Raw genomic sequence first — 8,347 nt, 5'->3', positions numbered from 1 at the left:
GAGCAAAGTTTTATTAATTGAAGCAAACCTAAGTTCAAAATCAAATAAGTCAGTTGCAATGAAATCAGAATATTTCTTTTTTTTTCTTTTTTTTTTTTTTAAAGATTTTATTTATTTATTTGAGACAGAGAGAATGAGAGACAGAGAGCATGAGAGGGAGGAGGGTCAGAGGGAGAAGCAGACTCCCTGCCGAGCAGGGATCCCGACGCGGGACTCGATCCCGGGACTCCAGGATCATGACCTGAGCCGAAGGCAGTCGCTTAACCAACTGAGCCACCCAGGCGCCCGAAATCAGAATATTTCTTTCATGTTCTGTAATAACCCTATATCTTATATTAATTAATTAATATTAATTTACAGGGAGAGAGAGTGTGAACAGGTGAGGTGTGGCAGAGGGAGAGAGAGAATGTTAAGCAGGCTCCATACCCAGCGCAGAGCCTGACACTGGGCTCAGTCTCATGACCTGGAGATCATGACCTGAGCCGAAATCAAGAGTCAGATGCTTAACTGACAGAGCCACCCAGGCACCCCAACCCTATTCCTTAAACATCATGATTGATATCATGTGGATGTAAGATGACTAAAAACGCTTTTCAAAAACTTGTCCAAAATTTTTAAAATATGAGTTCTGAATTCTATTGACTATAAACACTTATGTTATTTTTTAATTTAAAAATTCATTTTAAACACATATTTATTAAGCTATGGTCTTGGTCTTGGCGCTATACTAGGTATCAGGGGTAGAGCTGTGAATGAGGGAGGCCAGGGCCCTGCCCATTCAGACCTTGTGTTTTGTACTCTAGAGATGAAAACAGGCAATAAACGTGTAAATTCAATAATAACAAGTGGGATGAAGATAAGAAAATAATACAATAGAAAATATGTGGAGTGTATATAGACAGCAGTGCACAGAGTATTCAGAGAAATCTTTCTGTTGATTGACAAGATTTCAGATGAAGGAATCTAGTGTAAGAGGCTTCAGAAAGAATTTTACATGTGCTGACTCTAAAGTATGTCTGTTCACAGCTTTATCCAAATGTCATTATATCTGGCAGATGAAAAGAAAACAATTAAAAAAATAGGTCACAATTGAGGACAAAACCCTAAATGCTTTTATTTCATTTATTCAACAACTATTTGTCAAATGCTTATAAATATTTCCTGCTGTGGGCTAGTGGCTGGAAACATAATTCTAACCAAAACAGCCTTGGATGTTACCTCAGACCAGCCTTTGGGGATTACGGATCCTCCAGAATGGACAGCATGGTTCAGTGATGAGTATCATCTTTGAAAAAAAAATCAGATGTTAAAAACAAACACAAAAATAACAAAAGTGAGAGAGAAGAAGTCTTAAAATTATATGACACTCAAAGACCGTCCCTTTGGTTAGAAATTTCTGTTTCATCACCTGCCCCAACAATCTCTATGATTGATAGTGTCATATTTATAGCTCCGGGATGAAAAACAAACAGTCTTCTCTTTAATTCGATGTTTGCAAAAATTGTGAATGGTCAGTGAGAAAGGAGATAGGGCCAGAGACTGATGTTGTTTTAGTTTATCATTCCTCCACCTGCTCTTTAAAGGCTACAGTTTGTTTCCCACTAATTGTCTCTGGCGTGGAGTTGGCAAGATTATCTGCGAGACTTTCTCTATTGTGGTCTAGGTCAGCTTCACCCCATGGGAGAAAAGCAGGATCTGGTTCATTGAATCAAAGACCTAAAAAAGTCACTGAGGAAGTTTTCCTATAATCTTGGAGTTTATTTTGTAAACAAGTCCTCTTTAATCATAGCTTCCAAGCTATTCCGTCTCACTTCAAAGTACTTCTACACTAGCCCCAAGTCACATTTTTGGTGCACAGACAAAGAATGTGCCTGTCAAAAGCAGTCATCATTACTACTCACCACCCTGGTTACTCTTTTTAAAAAGCCAAGGACACTCCAACAAGTTCTCTGAACAATGCCTAAAAACATCTTCTAAGAAGAATGAATCTAATCAATCCATTTATTTTGATATCTATATTTTGTAAAAAGATTTTATTTATTTATTTGAGAGAGAGAGTAAGTGAGAGAGAGAGAGAGATTGAGCGAGCGAGCACACGTTGGGGGAGGAGCAGAGGGAGAGGGAGAGGCAGACTCCCCACTGAGCAGGGACCCTGATGCAGGGCTGGATCCAGGGACTCTGGAATCATGACCTGAGCCAAAGGCAGACGCTTAACCAACTGAGCCACCCAGGTGCCCCTGATATCTATCGTTAAAAAGCAACTGGGGACAGGGTCCTATACTTGAAAGAGAAATGCAAATGAAGAAGAGGTGATCTTTCTTCTCAAAGAATCTTCAACTTCTCAAAGTAGTGTGAGAGCCAAGGAGATCAGAGGGTAAGAGTGAGAACTCTTAGTAGTTACTGATGGCAAAATGAAGTGTTTCCATTCTTGGGGGCTGCTACACCATATGATTCCACATCTACTATACTGAGCCCATAGAAAGAGTCTTCTAAAATCACAGATTGTGTGAAATAAGGTGTCCATAATGATAGTAGCAACCAATTCTGATATGTAGTATTTTTTTATGCCAGATACTTTTCTAAGCTCTTCACATAAGATAACACATTTAATCCTCCTTCCCACTTTCTTGAAGGGGAAACTGAGGCAAAGAGAGTTTAAGTAACTCATGCAAGATTACATGGTGGGTGGTGGAGTAGGGCTTCAATTCTGCTTACTTGGGCTTTGGAGATCATGCTCTTAGCATCTCAGCAAAGTTGCCTTTCATAGGGAAGTGTTGAAAAAGTATGCTCTCCGTGGACTAGGTACTACTTGCCTAAATATTCATTCATTTATTATATCATGCCTTTCAGTCTGTTGATAATGAACTGAACCCCTAATATTTCTATGGAGGCTTCTACCATATACACCCCTTGATTAAAAGAAACAAACAAAAACTATGGCAAAGATCCATTCAAGTGAAAACATACAATGATTGCTCATAATTGTCTACATGGATGTGGGTGTCAAATAGGAATTACTAGAGTAGCCTCCAAATCAGCAAAAAGCAGGGATTTCTTTCCCCAGCATGGCTATCTCCTAAGCATTTTGCAAGGTTCCTATAAGCTAAATACACATTTCCTAATGAACGAAACAATGCCAATTTGGAACATTCTAAGAATGAAAGGCCTTGGTGAATGTAGTTAACATATATGTTGAGCTAGAATAGAGGACTAGTTATAGACTGCATGTTTGTGCCCCCACCCCACCCCAGTTGCATATGTTGAAGCCCTAACCCCCAGTGTAATGGTGGTGTTGATATGGCCATTGAAGGGTAATTAGGTTTTGATGAGGTCAGGAGAGTGGTCTCTATGATACAAGTGTCTTTATAAAAAGAGAAAGAGGAAACAGCTTCTGCTCTCTGCTGTGTGAGGATACTGACAAGGTGGCTGTCCCCGAGCCAGGAGGAGGACCCTCACTGGGAACCTAATTGATCCGCACTTAGATCTTAGACTTCCCAGCCTCCCAAACTGTGAAAAACAAATGTCTATTGTTTAAGCCCCCCGGTCTATGGTGTTCTGTTATGGCAGCCCAAGCAGACTAAGACGCAACACATGAACCTGAGAGAGTCATTGCTCTGCAAGGACAGAAATGTATTGGCGTCATCACGAGGTGAAACCGGAGAACAAAACCAAGTATATTAGCTTCTTGTGGCTGCCCTACCAGATGACCACAAACTGGGTGGCTGAGAATGAAAGAACTTGTTCTCACAGTTCTGGAGGCCAGAAGTCCACATTCACAGTGTTGGCAGGGCCGCACTCCCTCTGGAGTCTCGAGGGGAGAATCCATCTTTTGCCTCTTCCAGTTTTTGGTGGTTGTTGGCACTCCTTGACTTGCAGCTGACTCACTCTGATCTCTGTCTGTGGTCACATTGCCTCCTTCCCTCTCTCTCTGTCTTCTTTGTGTCTGACTCAAATCTCTCCCTTTCTCTTTTAAGGGCACTGGTAATCTGTTTTTAGACTACCCAGGTAACCCCAATGATCTCCTCATCTCAAGATCCTTAACTCGATTACACCTGCAAAAACCTTTTTTTCCAAATAAGATTACATTCACAGGTTCCTAGAATTAGGATGTGGGCATCTCTTTGGCTTTGGGGGAGGAGTGGGCACCATTCAACCCACTACAACAAGTAAAAACAAGATCAGCCAAAGGGGATGGTCTCTGGGGAAGTTCTTCTGGTGAAGTTGCTGGCGTTACAAACTTCTCCTTCACCTTAACCACAAATCCAGAAAAAGTGTTAACTGTGAAGGAATGTTTGTTAGATTATGAATGCACTGAAATAGCATTGAAATGAGTACACCTGGTTTGCCGGAATCAGTAAGTCGTTAAATTGCAACATTATGTGAATTACAGTTAGAATAACTCTCCCTGCTTAGTCTTACAGTAAACCCATACAAAGTGTTGGTGAAGGAAGATAAATTAAATATGGCTGCTGCCCCTGATTAATATATTAAATGGGAATGTGGTGTTAGATTAACTCAGGGGGAATGCTCTGAAGGTTTGACATTTTACATTTGATATTCCTGTCTGTTAAAGTATTTCTTGTTCTTCAGCTTGTGAGTTCCTTGTCTTTCTTAGTTCTGTATCATCAGTGTCTATCATAGACCTGAAAGTATTCAGTGTTGTGCATTTAAAGGCCAGTTTGTTGTGTGAATCAAAGAATGTTTGCCACAAGAGTGTGCTCCTCGGGAATCACTAGTGGCTAATCCGTCAACTCAGAACAGAACTCAGAGCCTGGGTGGCTCAGTTGGTTGAACGTCTGATTGTTGATTTCAGCTCAAGTCATGATCTAGGGGTCGTGGGATTGAGCTCCACATCAGGCTCCGTGCTCAGTGTGAAGTCTGCTTATCCCTCTCCCTCTGCTCCTCCCCCCTCTCTCTTTCTCTCTCTCAAATAAATAAAAATCTTTAAAAAAAGAACACAACTCAGAATAAAATATTTCATTTAAAAAGTCTCCCGACATCTAAGTTAGATGCTATATTTGAATGTTCTTATTTGCCTAATTGCCCATGACTAGGCAAGCTCCCCAACTTCTATTAATTCACGGTTATTTTTTTTTTTTTAATTTTCAGGTTAAATAGGGAATTATTTTTCAACTTTATTGGCAAATAAACTTTTAAGATATTTAAAGTGTACGTTGTGATGATTTGATGTAAGTATATATAGTGAAAGGCTTTCCCTTATCTAGTTAATTAATAAATCCATCACCGTGTGTGTGTGTGTGTGTGTGTGTGTGTGTGTGTGTGTAGAGAGAGAGATTGACATTTAAGTCCTGCTCTCTTAGCAAATATCAATTACACAATACAGTATTATCAACTACAGTCACCATATTATACATTAGAGCCTCGGATCTTAGTTACCTTACAGCTAAAATTTGTACCAATTTACCAACCTCTCCGTATTCCCCACCCCACCCCCAGCCCATGGTAATCACTTTTCTACTCTCTGTTTTATGAGTTTGACTTTCTTTTTTTTTAAGACTTTACATGTAAGTGATACCATGCAGGATTTGTCTTTTTCCGACTTATTTCACTTAGTGTAATGCCTTTGGGACCCATCCATGTCATTACCAACAGCAGGATTCCCTTTTTTCTCAAGGCTGAATAATATTCTATATAGTCCACATTTCACATATATCTCATATATATTGCATACATCATATATGTATATATATATACACACATATCTATCATCTATCTATCATCTATCATCATCTATCATCTATCTATCTATCATCTATCTATCTATTTATCTATCTATAATCTATCACATCTTCTTTATCCACCAATTTGTTAATGGACATTTAAGGTGTTTTCACATCTTGGTTATTATAAATAATGCTGCAATGAACATGAGAGTGCAGATATCTCTTTGATACCCTGTTTTCATTTCCTTTGGATATGTGGCCAGAAGTGATATTACTGGTAATAGCTATGGTAATTCTATCTTTAATTTTTTGAGGAACCACCATACTATTTTCCATAATGGCTGTACCAACTCACACTTCTGCCAACAGTGCACAAAGTTCCCTTTCTCCACAAGCTCAATACACTTGTTATTCGTTGTCTTGTTGCTAACAGCCATTCTAGAAGGTCTGATTATATCTTCATTGTGGTTTTGATTTGCATTATCCCAATGATTAGTTATGTTGAGCATTTTTTCATGTACTTGTTAGCCATTTGTATGTCTTCTAGTTATTCTAGAAGTATTCTAGAATTCTAGGATTCTACTTAGTCCATGTTTGCATGTAATTCTAATAATTCTGATTTAAGTTTAAGAAAGCAAAGTAGAAATGGACACATGGAGAACAATACAAAATAACAGATATAAGCTTTACAGAAAATGATTAGAATGAGGATTTATACTCTGCATAATGTCCACTAAAGATTTGATTGCTTCACGAGTGCCACATTTGGATAACAAATTTTATTTACTTATTATCTGTGTGTCTGATTACTTAATAAACTCCTATTAAAGTTTGACAGATGGACCCTGAAAAGTACATTCTGGCTGACCACTGGTAACACAAATGTATTGTTTTTCATCCGAAAGAATGTGAGGGTTATAACCAATGTCATATATATCCATCAGTAATGGCAGCTCACATTTACCAAACACATGGTGCTTTATGAAATCATTTCATATATGAGTCTCACAGGAGTCATGTCTTAAGTGAATCAGATGTGACTGCCTCCATTATACAGATGAGGAAGTTGAGAGTCAGGGAAAGTAAGTGATTGTCACACAACTGGGGATTGGTTGAGATGGATTCTAACTCGGGGGTGTGATGCAACACCCACCCTTCTGTTACTCACCCTTTATATACTCATTGTATTTTGATCTTCCACATCATCTCTGGTGTGTACCACAGGATTTTCCTTCCTCCATCACTGCAGGTACTGAGATGGCTTTGCTCCCCATCTGAACCCCAAACACAATCTTCTTCTCTGGTCATCTACTGCCCCATCCATTTCTGTGTTCCTCTCTCTTGCATCACCCCTTCATTTCTTTTTACTTTGGACAATTTGCATTCCCTCTTCTCAGAGACATACTCCTTTTCTTCTGATCAAGGCAGCTCGTATGTTGCACAGCAACATGCTCCTGTATGTTGTGGAGCAAAGACACTGAGGTGACAAAGTAAGGACAGAGCATTGAAGAGCTGAAGAACCACGGTTCCAGAAAGAGTGTTGTTTGTGTTATCTCAGTTTGGGGACAGACATATTTGGGAAGTTGTAAACACATAGAATTTAAAGTCAGAAAGCTCAGATTCCAGATCTGACTCTCTCAACTGCTGTCTCTGTTTTTGTGGACAAGCCCCTTTGACTTTCAGAGCCTTGAACTCTCATTTATAGAATGATGATACTATCAACATATGCAGCTTTTGAGATGGTGTAAGTGAAAATATCAAAATATTGTAAGATTGCGAAGGCATGTCAGCCATTTCTCTATATATTCCAAGCACCACTTTAGGTTAATAAATTCTGTTTCTGATCATAATTTTGTCTTGTAGCAGAGTCTGCTTTGACAAGATGACAAGCCATCTGTACATGATGATGAGCTGTATATCTCCAGGTAATGCAGGCTTCCATCAGCCATGGTATAAGAATCTAAACCAGATAAACATACCAGAGGGTGGTACTAGCCTCTCTATCTTTCTGTCCTGTTCTTTCTACCTTTAATTGCTTAGTTCCTGCATAGCCACAGTTGCTTTTGAAGGGAAGATGTCACTAAGGCTCTCATGTGGTTTACTTCTGGGCTTCCAGAAGGGACATCCATTCCCTTTGCTTTTTCTTTTTTATCAGTTTTACTTAAATTCAAACTAGTTAACATACAGTGTATTATTGATTTCGGTGTAGAATTTAGTGATTCATAAGTTGCATATAACACCCAGTGTTCATTACATCATGTGCCCTCCTGAATGCCCATCACCCAGTTACCTCATCCCCCCACCCACCTCCCCTCCTGCAACCCTCAGTTTGTTCCCTAGAGTTAAGAGTCTCTTATGGTTTGCTTCCCTCTCTGTTTTTATCTTATTTTATTTTTTCCTTCCTTTCCCCTATGTTCATCAATTTTGTTTCTTAAATTCCACATCCGAGTGAAATCTCCCTTTGCTTTTTCAAGACAGTTGATTGACTTGTGTCCTAACAATCATCCCCTAGTTTATGTTGTTTATAGATTTCTGCTATTTATTTTGTATATTGGTTCACATCTACTCTACCTACTTTTTTTTTTTACTCTACTTACTTTATGAAATAGATTTTGAGGTAACCTATATATACTTTTGGGGAAACAGAAGCAAAACAATTTCTA

The 8,347-nt window shown here is 39.0% G+C and overlaps 1 long non-coding RNA gene across 1 annotated transcript in view; it reads left to right on the top strand.

The window, feature by feature from the left end:
• LOC145720769 (uncharacterized) overlaps window positions 1–7,607 on the top strand; it is a 22,238-nt gene extending 14,631 nt beyond the window's left edge. Inside the window, exon 4 of the long non-coding RNA XR_014143983.1 lies at window positions 7,551–7,607. This is a non-coding gene — a long non-coding RNA (uncharacterized LOC145720769). The remainder of the gene's footprint in view (window positions 1–7,550) is intronic.
• The last annotated feature ends 740 nt before the right edge of the window (window positions 7,608–8,347 follow it).

The sequence above is a fragment of the Leptonychotes weddellii genome, chromosome 3 (genome assembly GCF_054177405.1).
Source record: "Leptonychotes weddellii isolate Sample4059 chromosome 3, ASM5417740v2, whole genome shotgun sequence".
Classification (NCBI taxonomy): Eukaryota; Metazoa; Chordata; class Mammalia; order Carnivora; family Phocidae; genus Leptonychotes; species Leptonychotes weddellii.
Note: the sequence above shows the minus strand (reverse complement) of the source record. Positions and strands in the feature narration are given on the sequence as shown.